General features: G+C 41.5%; 1 pseudogene; it reads right to left on the reverse strand.

Moving 5' to 3' along the window:
• Positions 1-1,082: 1,082 nt before the first annotated feature.
• LOC132490517 (abasic site processing protein HMCES-like) lies at positions 1,083-17,346 on the reverse strand (annotated as a pseudogene).
• Positions 17,347-17,676: the final 330 nt, after the last annotated feature.

Consider the following 17,676-nt stretch of genomic DNA (forward strand, 5'->3'; position numbering starts at 1 on the left):
GATAAATGGGATCTAGGAAGCAGGATTGTGACCAGAGGATGAGAGGATTCAGGGATTTGGATGGCAGTTTAAGACAAGAAAGAACTTCTTATAGTTAAAAATGTCCAAAGATGGGAAGCTTTGCTCCTTGAAAGAGTCTCCCATCACTTGATGTGTACTAGTAGGGACTAGATAAAGTGGATATTGTGAAAGGGATTGTTAAGGGATTATTGATAAAATCATTTAAAACCAGAGACCTTATGATTCTCCAAATAATTGTTGTCGATGATTAGGTAATACATCCTTTTTTTTTGGAAAGAGTTGAATCAATCATGTGAGACCCTGGAAAATTAACTGAACTTTCCTAAGGTTTAATTTCCTCATCTGCAAAATGGAGACGATGCTATCTCTTTTGTCTACTTCATAAAGACCTTGTGAGGATTCAATGAAATGAGGTTAAATTATTTTATTAAATAAAAATCATTGAGTATCTGCCTGTAGTGCAATGTCACTTTGGCAGCAGAAACTGGAACACCATCCAAGGGAACTAAATTCACTTCTGGGAATTGTTTTTTGGTCACCATGGACCTGCCGACCATCTCTTTCCCATTTGACACATGGTATTCTCACTTGGGTTCCTTGTGCATAAGCTTGACAAGTAACCACAACCCACAAACCAGGAGACCTATATGTATACCTGGGCTTTTCCTTCAGGCTATCATCTGAACTATACCAATAACGTCTCTCAAAGGGGCATCCTAGGTCTGATTGGGAATAAGATTTGATACAAGAGGCATTAAGTACAAAGCATATCATCATAAAAATGTCATGGTTGGCCATTTTCTCTATCTGATCTTTGTCCATTCAAGAAATCCTACTAGAAAATCTCCAATATATCTCTGTTCAGAAACTATTTGAACAATTCTATTGACAGATTGCTCATAGTCTTCTGATACATCTTGGGCAGCTCTGATGGTTAGAAAGTTCTCCTATTGATTTAGATTCTGGAACATCCATCTACCATCTCTTTTATTTAAAAATAAGATTCCCATGCTGGAGTAGGTCCAGCTTGTGTTTCAGTACCTGGATGTGGGGCATTGGGGTTACAGAGCCAAGGTTGATGGATTCTCTAACACTTGACAAGAAGGTGAGCTGCCACGAATCACCATGCCTGGCCTCCCAGTGGGCAGTTGGGCCTTCTTGGAGGCTGACATTTGGCCAGCCTCTAAGGCAGAAAAGAGAAGCTAATTTATGAGGATCTTTTGCCTTGCGCCCCCTTCTCATTGTCCCTTTGCTTAAGCATTACTAAGGAAGCCGATTCATAGAGCCCTGGGGCTAAGGAAGCAAAGAAACCATCTAATCTAGTGCTTTCATTTCACAGAACACAGAGCAAAGGCCTAGAAACTGGAAAGAAATTGCTCAAAAAAGCAGATGGCGAATTTTTGGCAATATGGGGATTAAACTCTAAAGCTTCCAATCTCCAATTCCAGCTCCACTGCTCTTTCCATATACCTCAGTTCCCAGGAAAAGGCATGTCATCTAAATCAGCGTATCATAGTTTCTGTGTTCATTCTGACGTGAGAAAACAATAGGTCACCGTTGTTTAGGGGGAATTTCCAGAAATTACCTGTATTTTCTTAAAGGCTAAGGTCACTCATGGAGCTCTCTGATGTCCTATCTGATTTAAAAGCCCAAACAAATCTGCGGAAGCCAGCAGATATTTTGTAAGGCAGCTTTACCTCTGCCTGGCATTTTGTGGGGCAAAAGAGGGGAGGGTAAAAGTATTAAATTCAGGCTTAAAAGCTCCTCAGAAATTCTTTACACACAGGAGACCAAGTTGGAGAAAAGAAGATGACTCCTGCCAAGGGGAAGAAAGAGAGAGATGAATGCCTGTGGTTTTCAAAGGTTAACAACAACAACAAAGCCCAAGTATTTGCACAAGGATGAATGTTCATTGGCTTTTGGCCAACAACTGTACGAGGGCTTGTGCCCACATCCTGTAGCTGTGGTTTAGGGACGCTGCTCATGAGTGACTTCTTATGCTTAGTGGCAGGAAACTTTAGTCACTGATGTGTAAACTCACCTTTGGTCTGCACCTCCCACAATGTGCTCTGAAGGCAGTTCGGGGACCAGGCCTCCTGATTTTCTTACAGATACCAGTTCCTCAGAGACTAAGGAAGAACTCAGTTTAAGGCCTTGGGAGGGACTGAGACTTGATCAGTACTTACCTTACTCCACTCAATTGTAGCAACCCCTTAGGATAATTCTATAGCCACAGGGAGGAATTATGATATCCTCTGCAAAATCCTCCCTTTAACCTCAAAACCCAAGAAAAAAAAATGCGAGCTCTGTTTCATTTCAGGGCTGCAATATGAAATATGAGAGGCGAAGTCAGGAGGTTGCTTCTGAGCCTAGATCTTGTATCTGATGAGCTATTTTACACTCAATTTTTTAAAATTCGTGGTAAACTCAAAGTCTCCTTTTCAGTGAAGCTAAATGGAATTTGCAAAAAATCATTCAAAAAGCAGATGGTGTGTTTTGGGCAATACTGAGATGAAACTCTAAAGCTTCCATTTTCCTACTCCTAGCCACTGCCCTTTCCGTATATCACCATTCCCAGGGAAAGGCATATCATCTAAATCAGGGTTTCACAGTTGTCATCTAAATCGGTGTATCATAAGTTACTTTGAGGTGAGAAAATAATAGGTCCAGTTTAATTAACTCTCATGTTTTTAGGTAGATATGAGAGACTGTGATGTTACATTATGGGTAGAGAGTATGTTGAGATCAGTTTCTCTGAATTACCACCTCGTCTCTCACATCCTGTCCACAGTGCTTACCTCATGCATCTCAGGAACTACTTTTCCTTCCTTTTATATTCCCTGCTCACTCATTATGGAATTATTGAAAAAGATTGGAAGGGACCCTAAAGATCATCTAGTTTAACCTCCTACCTATTGCAGGAATGCCCTCAACCAAAACACACAGCAGATGCAGGCTCAGCTTCTGCAAAAACATTGCCAGGGCAGAGAATCCCTTGCTTTCTACAGCAGCTAATTCTACTGCCAAGCAACTGCAGTGAGTTAAAGGTTTTTTAAAATATTACATCCAAACCTTCCTCCCTGGAAATTTACCTATTTGGTCCTTGATCTTCCTTTGAAGTTACCCCAGGTAAATCAATTTCCTATTTCATATGGCCACACTTCAAATAGACAGCTAACTGGTGCTCTCCCAACAAAGTAGTTTTATTTTTGTTTTTTGACACAAACCCCCAGTTACCACAACCGTTCTTCATGTGCTGGATTATCCATAGCCCCTGTTGAACTCCTCCTTGTTTGTGGACTATTCTGTTTGGTTAACATTTCTTTTAAAATATTGTATTCAACACTGGCATTGCATTTCAAATATAGGCTGACCAGTTCAGGTTAGAATGTAGTAGTTCTTCACTTGCCAATGTACTGTTATTAATGAAATCCAGGTTTTCTTTATTATACTATTTGTTCTCATCAAGTTTATGTTCAACTTCATACTATATATAATACATAACATTATTTTTCTGATTTAATAATCTCATCTAAGGAACCAATGAGGCCACTTAAGTATGGATTAATTGTAACAAACCTGGATTAGCTCCAGGTTTCACTGCTTTTCTCTTTTGACTTTTAAATTTATTTGTTAAATTTTTTCTAAAGTATGTATTTAATATTTTATCCTGAATCAGTGTCAGACTTATTTTTCTATAGTATCTGGCAACCAACATTATTTTTTTTTTTTGCGGTACGCAGGCCTCTCACTGCTGTGGCCTCTCCCGTTGTGGAGCACAGGCTCCAGATGCGCAGGCCCAGCGGCCATGGCTCACGGGCCCAGCCGCTCCACGGCATGTGGGATCTTCCCAGACCGGGGCACGAACCCGTGTCCCCTGAATCGGCAGGCAGACTCTCAACCACTGCGCCACCAGGGAAGCCCCAACATTATTTTTAAGTGGGATTTTTTTTTCTGTCTTCAGTCTAGAGGACAAAGTGGGAATTCTTACCATGATGGGTAGCTGAGCCAAAGAAGTACAGTAATCAGAATGGTTTACTCCATAGAGATCTTTGGTATTGGCTAGCTGATCATTTTGTCCTCAGAGCAAAAATAGATGGGCAGTCCACTCAAGTTTTATTTGGTCTGTGTAAGCAAGAGTAAACAGAAGGCTGACTTGAATCAGCATCTACCACCCCACTGTTACTGAAAGTGGGGTCCAGCTGCTTGCCACTCTAAAGCCAATAAAAAGACAAGGTTGGTGGAAAGGAAATTTGCTTTATTTCAGGGGTTAGCCATGGGGTTGGAGGGGATTGTGGACTCATGTCCAAAGGCCAAATCCCCCATGCTGACAACCAGTGGGCAAGACCTTTAAAGGGGAGATTCAGGGGTATATAGGCAGAGGGAGGGGGCTACATGCAGCAACAGCACAGCTAGCTCTGACAGTCATCTTGAAATTGATCATGTGGTGGTCTGATCAGCATCATCTTGATTGTTCAAAGTACAGTTAGTCTTCAGTTCCAGAGTCAGTTTGTTCCCATTTTCTTGAGGCCAATTCTCAGAATTGTGGCAGTGTATGTCATGGCTACAGTCTGGTTATTATGTAATTAACTTCTTCCAGCTGGTAGGGGTTTCAGTATCTACAAAAGAGCTCAAAGGATATGGCTCAGAGTATTATCTATAGCCCTTGAGGAGGAGCTAAAGGTCCTTGACTTTGCTTAATGACTAAACTATTATTATATTGTCCTGTTTGACTGTTTTCCTTTGCTTCTGCATTTTCTCACTTCTCTGATTAAAGTTATTCTTTGGCTAAAGCTTTCTATAGACAAAAGGCAGGCAGAGGACGTGGGGGAGAAGACCATAGGATCCTGCTCCATTTCACCACAATACTATAATCTTCATTGAATACAGATTGCCCAATTCAATGGTAATAATTCCCACTGTCATTTTTGGCCTATGGAAACTAGCCACAATGAAGCTGTTTAAGAATGTTGGGTTTCCCCTCACGAATGTATTTCTCTTGGCCTTGGTGAAGGAAGTGTCTCTGAATCTACTGAGGGGATACAGTTAACAGGAAACTGAGAAGCTCTTACATAATAAATACACTTGAGCATCACAATCTCCCTAAGCCTTTGGATACCTTCTTCTAGCATTTCAACTTCATTCAGTATACACTTCCTCTGGGTCCACCTTTCAGTCAATTAACCAAGCAAATTATTGGAGCCATTTTTCTCCCACAAATCCTTTTTATTGTTTCCAAAAAAGCAATTTTGTCCACAGAAAATCCCAGTGCCCCACATTTGTTACAAAATCATTCCCTAGGTGTGATGCCAGGAGAAAACGGTGAGATCAGGAATTCCTCCCACCAGCAGCATTTTCTGACATGTAGACAGTTTATCAAATATAATTTATTCAGAAAAAATACAGTGTTTTAAAACTTAATTCCAAAAGAAGACTGAAAAAGCCCAAAGGCTGAGCAATAAACAGCCTCTGCAAGAGCACCACGTCAGGTCAGGCTGAGAACAGCCACCAGGGTCAGGCTCTGAGGGGAAGTGCACCGGTCCTACCAGGAGACCGTGATAGGCACAAGAGCGGCCCCCCCAACCAGGAATTGATGGCGGTGGCCATTCTTCTTCCCAGGCTGCCCACCCACCCCACTAGGGGGTTCCTGGTCTCAACCAGGACAGCCACTCCCCCAAGAAGCCACAGCTCTTTAACACTGTAATACCTCCTCCCAAGCAACCCCGCCTCTCCTTCTTCTGCTTCAGCTGTCGCTCCAGGAGTCCTGCCCCGCCTCTCTTGGGGGGAGGGCAGGGCGGGGGAGGTCCTTCCGCCGGAACCACCTGGACCACTGGGGCACATCTGACTCTACCTTTTGGAGTGTTTTGGGGTCTTCCTTTTTGGGTGACTTTGTGGCCAGCCATTGCAGTATCTTCTGGCTGCTGCTCCTTTTTGACCAGTAAGTGGACAGGAAGCAGACACTCAGGAGTGCTGTTTTGGGAGTCATTCACCAAGGGAGAGACTGGATGGAAGGTGATGTTCTCTGTGGGGTGGCTTAACTTTAGAGCTTCTTGAGCTAAGGCCTCACCAAAGTTCAGCCACTTAGAGACTCCATCTAATATGGCAGGCCTCCTGGGGTGGATGACGTTCAAGCCTTTGCAGGAATCCACTGTGATGATGGTGTAAAAATACAAGAACCCCCTCCAATTCCACCCCCAAGCAGTCAAAGATCCCGGCCATTGTCAGCAGCCTCCAGCTGTCCCAGACTTTCTCCCAGTCCTCAGGTCCCTATGCAGCACTCACCTTTGTTTTGATTTGGGGGAAGTAGATGAAGTAGGGTTGCCTCTGGCTTCTTGCCTGACATAGCTGCCACTCACAGAATCCATCTGCTAAAACAAAACAGTGTCTTCCTTTTCCCAGAGGCACCTTGAAGGACTGTTTCTCCATTATGGTGTCACTACAACAGCTGGTACTTTGAACCAAGACGGGAACAAGCCCCATGGCATGGCAGCAATGATACGCTCAGATGAATCTGCGCCCTTCTCCAAGTGTACCTGGGACAGGAGCACTGGGCTGCTGGACTGTAGGCTCTTGTATGAGGCACAGTACCAGTCCGGGTCCCTGGCGGTCCCTGTAGGTGCAGGCCCTGGCGAGGGCCTCCCTGGGGAGGTGGCAGTACATCTGCCTGCACACCCTCTGTGCCGCCTTCACACTGTGGGTCCCTCCACATGAGGCCCCACGGCCGCGTGGCTCTCTGCGCACCCTGTGCCAGGCCCTCCTGTTGGAGCCATTTTTAGTGACTCAAGCACATTGAATTCAGAATCTTATCCTGGTGCCCTCTAATCAACATTTTGTTTGTCCCAACATTATATTGCTGCCACCTAGACCTAATACGCTTTGAATCAGTTCCCATACACGTTTTCTGTTAGTATGAATTGGCAAAACCTCAAAATTATTTAGGGGCACGTTGCACCTTGTCACGAATAGTATTTTTTTAACTTATTTGTTAGAAGCTGAATTTGGTTATAAGACTAGAAACAATGCAGAATGAGAATAGATTATTGTACATTTAAACATTTAATCACGTGCTGTCTACAATTGTTGATCCAATTGTGTATTTTTTTTTTCTTGAGTAAAACAATAAATTCCCTGGCACCTGGTATTGCCAGTTATTGATCTGACAAGTTTTTTTTTCTTACTTGATATTAAAAATCATCAGTGGCAGTTTACTGCCAGGTGTTAGGACCAGCAATGTGCATCAACCTTCTAAACCTATGTCATATTCTAGTCAATAGGAAACTTGATCACCTCTCTGTTCTGTAAGACATGACATTGGTCTGTTTTCCTGATGCTATCATGTAATGACCTAACCAGGTGAACAGGAAGTAGAAAGTATTCCAAGACTTGTGTGACACAAATCTCTCCAAATTCTGAGGCTTATATCACCAAAAGTCACATTGGTGATTTTTCCAGGGTGTCAGTGGTCTGGGACATGTTAAGATACTCCTCCTAAGGGAAATGGCAAACTTCTGCCTTCTTATCACTGAGAAAAAGCCACCATGCTTAATGGGGTTCCTCCGATTATATAGGCAACAGTTATCTCCTTCAGGTCTGCTATTTGAACCTATTGATCAAGTAATCCCAAAGGCTGCTAGTTTTGAGTAGGGGACAGAAAAGGAAAAGGCTCTGCAACTGGTACAGTCTGCTGTGAAAGCTACTTTGTCACTTGGGCTATATCCGCAGTAGATTCAGTGATGCTTAAAATCTCTGTGGCAGATAGAAATGCTGCAGGGAACCTTTGGCTAGCCCCTCCAGATGAATCACTGGATAGACCTTAGGATATTAAGCAAAGATATCCCATTCTTTTAGATAACAGTTTTCCTTTTGGATTGCTACTGGGCCCTAGTAGAGACTGAGCACTTGACCACACACCATCAAGGTGCAGTGCAGCCTAAGCTGCCCATAATGAACTGGATGTAGTCTGACCCACCAAGTCTTAAGTTTAGGCATGCACAGAAGCACTCTCTTATCAGTTGGAAGTGACATATACCTGATAAGGCTCAAGTAGGTCCAGAGGGCCAAGCAAGCTGCATGAGTAAGTGAACAATGGTACCTATTCCTACTACATTTTCTTCTCTCTCAACCTACACCTATGGCTTCATGGAGAGTTCCCTACAATCAATAGACTGAGGCAAGAAAAATGAGCCTGATTCATAGATGGCTCTGCATGATTTGCTGCATAACCTGGAAGTGGACAGCTGTGACATCTTCTCCATGGTGGTCCTGAAAGACGATGCTGAAGAAAATGCCTCCTAGTGGGCAGAGTAAATGGAATTCCATTTCCATGTTCTGCTTCAAGACTACTTTCTAGTTTATAACTGAGGAAGCATATCTGGAGTAGGGGTGTGATCCAGTTACTCTCACACATTGTCTCACAGAGCCACCACTGCTTCCTAATGGTAGAGACATGATGCCGTCTTCCATTTTGCCTATATCAGGTTGGGTACATTTCCATGTAATAGAAACCATTTCACAATTTTAAACACAAAGTGTTTTAATATATGGAATTAAGTATTTACAACATTGTTTCAAAGGCTGGAGGTACAGGCTGGGACTCTGGAAGTGATTCCCAGAACAACACTGCAAAATTGGCGCACCCAAGGATTAGTTATCTCTGCCATACACAAGAAGCTAGGCAATCAGGAGGCTGCTATCACAATAGCAGGTACCAGGAACACAGCCCCTTAGCTATAATTCAATAACCAGGAGTTTTTTCCTGGAACTGTTGGCTTCAGAGCCTCTTTACATCTGCTAGATCTGTACCAGCAAAATGAATACGACAACTTCTGCCCCCTTCCTCCTTACTTACTCTGAAGTAGGACGTGGGAAGAGCATTCTGTTTATTCCTCTTAATAGTGATTGCAAGAATTTATTGAGTATCTATAGGTACCAAGCAGGGTGCTAATGCCTTTGCATTCATTACATCAATGAATCCTCGAATAAATCTCTCAATATAATATTAATGTCAAACTTCCATCTTGAAATGGGGAAAGTAAAAGTACAAAGAGGCTAAGAAACTTGGCCAAGATTCTGTACTCATTGGTAGAAGATCTGGATTAACCTAGAACTTAATCATATCCAGAATCTAGCTAGAAAGGAATCTGAGAATTGTAATGTTTAGTTTTCTAACATCTGCAGTTAAAAAAAAAAAAGCCTACTAAAACAAGGTTGGAAGAGATGTTGAGCTGGCCATTTTACTGAATCCTCAACCTGACATATTTAAGATAAATGTTGAACTATTTTTCAGCCTGATTATCAACTCCTTGAAGTTATCCACATTTCTCCTCCACCACACACAGTTACCTAGGTAATTGATAAATGTGTTTTATGATGCTGATCTCACAGGCATTTGGGTTTCAAGCCATGTCAGTAGCACTTGTTTAAGCTTCCAGGAAACCACTGCCTTTTTGTAGTCTGGTTTTATAGAGCAGCAGAGCCACTTAGGCCTTCTCCCTGACTTTAAAAAGAACTAGTATTTTGGGCTTCCCTGGTGGCGCAGTGGTTGAGAGTCTGCCTGCCGATGCAGGGGACACGGGTTCGTGCCCCGGTCCAGGAAGATCCCACATGCCACAGAGCGGCTGGGCTGGTGAGTCATGGCCACTGAGCCTGTGTGTCCGGAGCCTGTGCTCTGCAACAGGAGAGGCCACAACAGTGAGAGGCCCGTGTACCACAAAAAAAAGAAAAAAAAAGAAAAAAAGAAACAGTATTTTGATTTTACCAAAAGTCTTTTTATTCCCATACTTTGTTGTGGTTAAATCAAAAACACATAGCAACACTCAGAATGTGTCATCATTACAGAAAGTGAGGAATGGCATTTTCCTGGGGTAAAAAAAAAAAAAATCATAAAGACTAGCTGAGTGATGCCCAGAGCACCAGCCAGGAGCTTGACAGCTTTAGAATGGAGCTAGTTTACCAGAAGTGTAGGCCACACCTAGAATAAGCAGAACATGATGACCTGGTAGGTATTCTGGCCAGAAGGAGTGTGTCAGGAAGAAGAGATGAGCTGAAGCTCACCCAGGCTGCCATCAGCTTCAGGGAAAGTGAGCTGCAAGCAGTAGACACCAGCCAACTGATTCTAGTGACTTTTCAGATGATGATTCCAACAGGAGAGGTGGAGAATGTAAGAAGTAAAAATGACTTCCATAGGAAATACAACGTGTTCAGATTTGGATAAGTTTAGTATGAAGGGCTGTGGGACATAAGTGAAAATATTCCTGTCTCATCAACAGGTACATGTGAAGGTATGTTGCTCAGGAGACAAGATATTTGGCTTGAGATAAAGGCCAGGGAGTCATCCAAGAATGAGTGGTAGCTGAAACCTTTAGTGTAGATGAAATTGCTTAGAGTGAGCATATAGAACTTTCTGCAGTAATGGAAAATTCCAGAATTCTATGCTGTCCAACACAGTAGCCATTTGTTGTGAAATATGGCAGATGAAACTTAGGAACTGAAATTCTATTTTATTTTAACGAATTTAACTTCATGTAGCCACAAGTGTCTAGTGGCTATCCTATTGAATAGCACAGGTATAGGAATAAAGGAAAAGATGCTGAAAATGAAATACTTAATAATAGCAATATTGAATATCTGAGCTTATATTGATGGCACCAAAGATAAAAAAGAATACATGCCTTTTTGAGTTTTTTTTTTTCCTCTCATATTTTATCAAATGGTAAAGAAAATCCAATGATACCAAACAGTTGTGTTGGAAACCAACAGCTTCCCAACTCACCTCTTCCCACTTCCAGCTTAGTGGTAACTTTTCTTAAGAGCCTTTCTTTCTGGTTCTGCTGGTAGTTACCTTCATAACTTTGAAAAATATGTTTCTATTTCTCTATATTGATTCATCAATATCAGATATTATCTGTTGACTGCCTTCTATGAAAGGACCAGACTTAGTTCACATACACTATCCTTCACACTTCTCTATCCTCTCTACCTGTTTATTTTCACTTTTCTGTTGATAAAATTTGTTACTTAAATAATACATTTTCACTTCTATTTCTCTATCAATTTTAGTTTCTATTTCATCTCCCCTCTGTGAAAATAAAGATGTTAATGAGATAACTCTGGATTTCTCCAGCAACTCTTATTTTTTGCCTTTTGTCAAATATGCATTTACTTCTACCTTATCCAGGTTATAAACATTTACATTCTGTTCTGGAATCATATGAAGTGCGTCACACTTGTCTGCACTTGGTCATTCTGAGAAAAGAAGTGATGAGGCTTGTGGAAGGAGGAACATGAGACAAATTATTTACACTTTCCTTTAGTTCTCCGTTTTACTTTGCTGGTGCAAAAATAATAACTCATTGTCTATATGTCTCCAAATTTACCATATAGTATCTTATGATTTTCTTACAGGCTTATAAGTTATTAATATCCTTGTTTTGCAGATAAAGAAATCGAAATAGAAATAAATAGAATGACTTGACCAAGGTCATGCAACTAGGAAGTAGGGAAGTTGACAGTAAAGTTAGGTTTTCTGATGACATATCACCTTGCAAATCTTTCTCACTAAAGTTCCCTGACCACTCAAGTTTGCAAAAAAGTAATGGGTTGGGTTTCTTGCTTTAGGTTTAAAATCCATGGTTCATTTTGGAGCAGAGAAATTTGAAGTTTGGGTACTGTGGCCACATTTTCTTTCAAGGAACTGTAGAAATACCTCCAAGCATCTGGGTACATCATGAGCCCAAGTTGGCAAATGCTTACCTATCGGTAAAGAATCATCCAACATTAAACTAACATTTACCGAGCACTCATGTGCCAGTGTCTGGGTTAGGATATTTCATACTCATTATTTTATTTGCCCCTCACAGCAACTCTTTAAGTAGAGAACATATCAGAGATGATGGAATTGAGTAATTTGAATGTCAATAACTCACCCCTATCATTGAGTCTTCTCCTTTAAAATGGGGTAGAATAACCTGTCCCACAGACATATTTTGCAAGTGTGCATATTTGGAAGATGAATTGAATGTGGTAAAAGGAAATGAGATTAAGTGGTTTGGTTACTTGGGAGATAGGTGTAGACAAACATAACACTGATGAGTAATAGTGAAGTCTTATGAGGCTTTACTTCCGTTACCGGCAGTGAAACTGACCCCAATGAATTGGCATTGGGAACTGCTCTCGTGCACAATGCAAATGACTCCGAACACTCTTCTAAATTGCTAAATTCCATTGAGGATCATGATAGCATGATTGTGCAGTAGTAATGGGTCCCTGATCCACAAAACCAACCCAGGATATTCACTATCATTTTCAGTAACACTGTGATTAATGCAAACTCATTAAAGAGGTATCTCAGGCAGGAGAGAGATCCAGATTTTATGCAGCTTATATGACAAGGGGGCTCTCTTTGAGAAAAAAAAGACTGTAATACTATAAATACAAAATTAGGCACAAAAATGAATGTTTTTGAATGGCAAAATACATCTCAATCAAATATCATCCCAATCAATATTTAAAAATATAGATATTACAAACCTGAAATTTACTACAAAATTAAAAATTCAGAAAATAACATAATACCTTTGTTAATTAGCACACTTATATAATAATACTTCGTTCATACTCATTGTGACTGCATATTATTTGGCTACCTCTTCCTATGACAAGGGGAGCAGGTGGCCTTGGGTCCTAAGCCAGAAGTCAACAGTGTGGGCTGCAACAGCAGAGTAAAATGATAATGCCGAGATTTTGGTACCTATTTCACTTATATAGATTGTTTTTTAAGAAAGTTAAAAAAAGGGAATTCTCTTGTGGTCTAGTGGTTAGGACTCCATGCTTCCACTGCAGGCAGCTAAGATCCTGCATGCCGAGTGGCCCGGCCAAAAAAAAAAGAAGAAAGTAAAAAAAAAGATCTGTGTCTCCTTCTGCATTTGATCCTCAAAGGCTATTCCACCTGAGGGGGTCTGGGGTCCAGGAGTGAGGTTCCCTCAGACCATCCACCTTGGTTTCTCCAAGGATAACCAAGGAAGATGATCTTGAGTAATACACACCATGGAGTATTATTTAGCCATAAAAAGGAATGAAACACTGATGCAAGTTACACCATGAATGAACCTTGAAAACATGATGCTGAGTGGGAGGAGCCAGTCATAAAAGACCACATGTTGTATGATTCCATGTGCATGAGTGTTCAGAAGAGATAAATCCACAGAGACAGAAAGTAGATCAGTGGTTGCCCAGGGCTGGGCGGTGGGGAGGGTGGGAGTGACAGCTATGGATACACATTGATGGCTATGGATGCACAACTCTGTGAATATACTAAAAGCAATAAATTGTGCTTTTTAAACAAGAAAAAAAATATTTTCCATAAGGAGAATTGTGAATTCGTTTTTTCTTCAGTTTATTGAAGTGTATTTTCATAAAATTATTGTTAATAGTTTTGAAAAGTTTCATTCAGCTTTATAATTCATTGTTGATAATGCAAAATATTCATTAAGTTTCTTCCACATATGAGATATGAGATTTGGAAGAATTTTCACGGGCTACCTCCTGGCTCTACATACTTTAACCGTTGTTCTTCTCCACTACCCTCATGTTTCCTGTGCCAGATGCTTGAGGGACCATATGTATCTTCATATGAGCTGAACTTTGGTCTTGCCCTTTCTTTGAATCTTGTTGCTAGTTGGTTACGGAAGTAGAGGCCAGTCTTAAATCAAGATAAAGGATAACTTAACTCTTTGTGAAAGTGAGTGGGAACCATATAATTTTATCCTATCTGCTTAACCACAACTAAATGCTAGTCTACCTCAACGTCCCTTTAACCATATCTCACAAATGCCTATGGTCATTCTGACACCCAATTTGAGGGGATGAATGATAAAGGGAGAGACAAAATGGAAAGGAACATTTTAAACCAATTTCAGTTAAATAAAATTTACTTTTGAAAATTAAGGAATAAAAGGAAAGAAAAATGGCCATGGGAGTATATTGCTAGGGCTCCTCTCACAGCCTCAGAATGGACCCATTAAGGGAGGTATTTTGAAATTTAATCTTTATTAGCTTCACAAAAAATCCATTCTGACCTTAGGATTGTGGAAGGAGTAACAGATTTGGAGTGCAAATTCTTGATTCTAGTCCTGGCTTTCCCACTGATTCATAATATGGACCTTGGACAAGTTATTCACCCCCTGGCCCCTCAGTTATTCCTTTAAAAAATAAGAGTTTGACTAGGTAATACCCAGAGTTCTCTTCTCTCTCTGACATTGAATTCTGTCAAATAGAACTGGCTGCAGTAGCAAAATCCACACAAATGTGGACATTCCTGCCTTCACAGTCTCAGGGCACATAGCATCTAGGCCTAAATTCAGGAGGCAGAAGCAACCCTGGCTATTTTCACTCTGTTTTAGAAGCAGCTGCCTTGGTTTTCAAGAATGCAGTCATCTCTTCTCAAGGAAAAAGGTGTAGTCTTTCCAGGGACTCTAGTCCCCTGTGCATCCCAGTGATCTTGTGAGTCACTACAAGATTGATGAGAGACTTGTTTCCATGGTGACCACTTCTGCTCTTTCCAGCAGCTGGAGAGCTTAACCCAGCCCTGACACAGCTTCCTCAGTTGGGTTGGGCATCCACTTAACCAAAGCATTCAGGGCAGGACTTGACAGCTCGGCACTTTGGGCCCTGGAAGGGATTCCAGAAGGGAGAAGGGTGGGAGCATGGTGAAACAACTCAACTGTGCTCTCATTTTTTCCATGGGTTAAGGTCTCAAGAGGTGTGTCTTAGCTAGAAAGGAACGTTAATGGCTAAGGAGGCTTAAGGGGCTCTCAAATGCTGAATGAAACATTTCTTGGTGGGTGGGGCTGTCCAGCGAGACTTCCCCATCCCATTTGCTTCTGACCTTCATAGAACAATCTTCTCTCTACCCTGGTTCATTGGGCTAAGCTAACTACATCTCAATCTCAATAAATACACCTCTTTCACTACCAATCAATTCTCTGACAGTTTCCAGGTCTGTCCTCCTCTAGCTGCTTTTCCCCAGGTCTGTCAATGTAAGACCAAGAGCCACTTGCTTGAATGGAGAACCATGCCTAAAGTTTAACAGACAGTCACAGCTGTGTTAAGAGGATTCAAGCTCGAGTACATTCTAAAATAGAACTCGGCCACAGAGGGCATGGAGACATGCTGTGCTCAACACTGCCAGAGAATGCGTCCTGAAGCTTGGGTTTTCACGCCTCAAACTCATTAACCCCCAGCCTGCATTTCACACATCATGTCCCTCCAGAATCTCTGGCTTCCTTTCTTCAAACAGAACACCCTTTTCTTCCTCAGTGGCTTTGACTGGTCCTTGACTTTGTTATCGATTCTACTACTCACCCAGAATGTTCTGAATGCCAAGGCTACAGTAGGAAACAGAATGTCCCTGTGGGGGAAGACTTGCTCTAATTATTAGAATTATTGGATTATAGGCATGTAGAGTTGGAGGGGATCCTAGAAATCATGTAATTCTACCACCATCATCCTACAGTTTGGGCAAAAAGAGGACCAAAGTTTATGCAGTGAGTTTGGGTCATTACCGAGAAAGTGGAAACTAACTCCTTACCCTGTATTTATTTCTATTAGACCATTTAATAATCATTATTCTTAACTCTAAATAATTTTGCAAAGATACTTTAGATAAGTTTTATAGACTTAAGTACCTACTACAAACATTGAACGAATTGCCTTAATCGTTTACTTTAGTTTGGGAGTAAAACCGAGCCTAGAAGTGCCAAAGAAATTATCCCCTGACATACACAAACATCCTAGATATTGTTTTCCTTATCCAAATCTCCAAATACAAACATCATAGTTCATAAATAAACACACTGATGTATACATATATTCATTCAAGAGGCTATCAGACTATGGGCTGTGTGCAGGTGCTGTCTCTTGTCCTGTGAACTACTGAGAGAGGAAATAAGATAATGCTGAGGTGGAGTCCCTAACACAGCAAGAGAGTCAGGCATGGCCCTCTCCCACCTTTGCACACTGTGACTGTAGAATAAGGCAGATTGGGATGCCTATTTTTAAAAGGTTTAAGATGGCTAAGGGAAAGAAGAAGAGAGAAAGGTTAATTTAAACTAAGTCCAAGGAAGGCTTTTGGGGATGGTAGTATATGACCGGGTCTTAAAGGATGGGTAAGAATTTTACATACACACAATGGCAGGGGGGTGATCATCAAAGAGGGGGAAGTAGTGTGGACGCAGCATGGAGATGGGGAGGGCATTGAGGGTGTTGTTGCCAACTTGTGGTCAGCTGATGCTATACCCCATGGCTGAGTCAGAAGGAGGAGAAAGCACAAAACTCTACACAGAAAGAGGGAATTCTCAGAGTTATATCTAATTTTCTAGGTGTGAATTCCCACATCCAGAAAAAAACACCAAGTAGGTAGGACTTTCAGATTTTGAGACTCCCTCATTTTAGCTATTTCTCTATAAAGAAGTCCCAAGATCTTCCTCCTTGCCTCGGTTCAAATCTTAGCTTTATACTTGCTAACACTAAGATCTTAGGCAACTGATCCATTCCTCTCAGATTCTTTGTTTTCTTATCCATATACCTCCTCTAGGGTGCTTGTGAGAATTTAAATAACATAAAGCCTCAAAACTGCTCAGAAGAGTACTTGGCACCTATGAATATTTAAGCTCTTCCCTGTGAGTTCAGCCTCCCAAGGCTTGAAGACAGATATGGCAACCAGACTAACTGGATCATTTTCTGAGGCTTGGGTTGAATCGTTGACAAACCACAGAGTCTGTATAGTTATGCGTAGCATGATCAACTGTCCCAGTTTGTCCAGGACTGAGGGGTTTCCTGGGATATGGGACTTTGATTGCTAAAATGGGGACAGTCCCAGGAAATCAGGATGGTTTGTCACTCTACTCTTGTGGTTAAGTGGGGCCTCTGGACCCAGTCCATCTAGGTTCCAATCTTAGTTTTGCCATTACCATATGCATAAACATGAACAAGGTACCCAACCCTCCATACTTCAGTTTCTTCATCTGTAACAAAAAGACTAAAATAATAGTACTAACCTCGTAAAGTTGTTATGAAGATTAAATAAGTTAGTATACATAATTTAGCTCTTTTTAGTAGTAGAAGATACCAAACTTTCTTTGTCTTGACCCACCTAACTCTAAGTTCCTTAGATAATCCTTAAAAAAATAACTTGTTGAAAGGAATCAAATTAATTGCTACTTGTGTACTTACACACTCTCTGTCTTCACAATGGATTTGAGGTGGAGTGAATCTCTTCTCTCGGTGACCCTGGCAACGTGGGCTTACCCTGTCCTCGTATTCTGGCATTGTGTTACTTGGTCTTTTGCATCATTGGGTATTTGGGTTAGAACATGGCTTATGACTTAGAACCTCTCTACTCCCCCTGAAGGGAGCAGGGCTCAGCATTGGGAGTCAGGACACTGGGCTCATGGGTTCAACCTTGGCCACAGCCTTCCCTCTCTGGATCTCAGCTTCCTAATACTTTAAATAAGGAGGTTGAATGGTATGACTCCCAGGGTCCTTTGGTTTTGAGTGAAGACATTGCAGGGATACATTTTCTTCTTTTCCCTTTCTTTCTCTAGCTCAGGAAACAGAGAAGGGAAAAGCAGACAACAGCAGTTTCCTTGCATGTCCCAA

This window comes from Mesoplodon densirostris, chromosome 5 (assembly GCF_025265405.1).
Source record: "Mesoplodon densirostris isolate mMesDen1 chromosome 5, mMesDen1 primary haplotype, whole genome shotgun sequence".
NCBI lineage: Eukaryota > Metazoa > Chordata > Mammalia > Artiodactyla > Ziphiidae > Mesoplodon > Mesoplodon densirostris.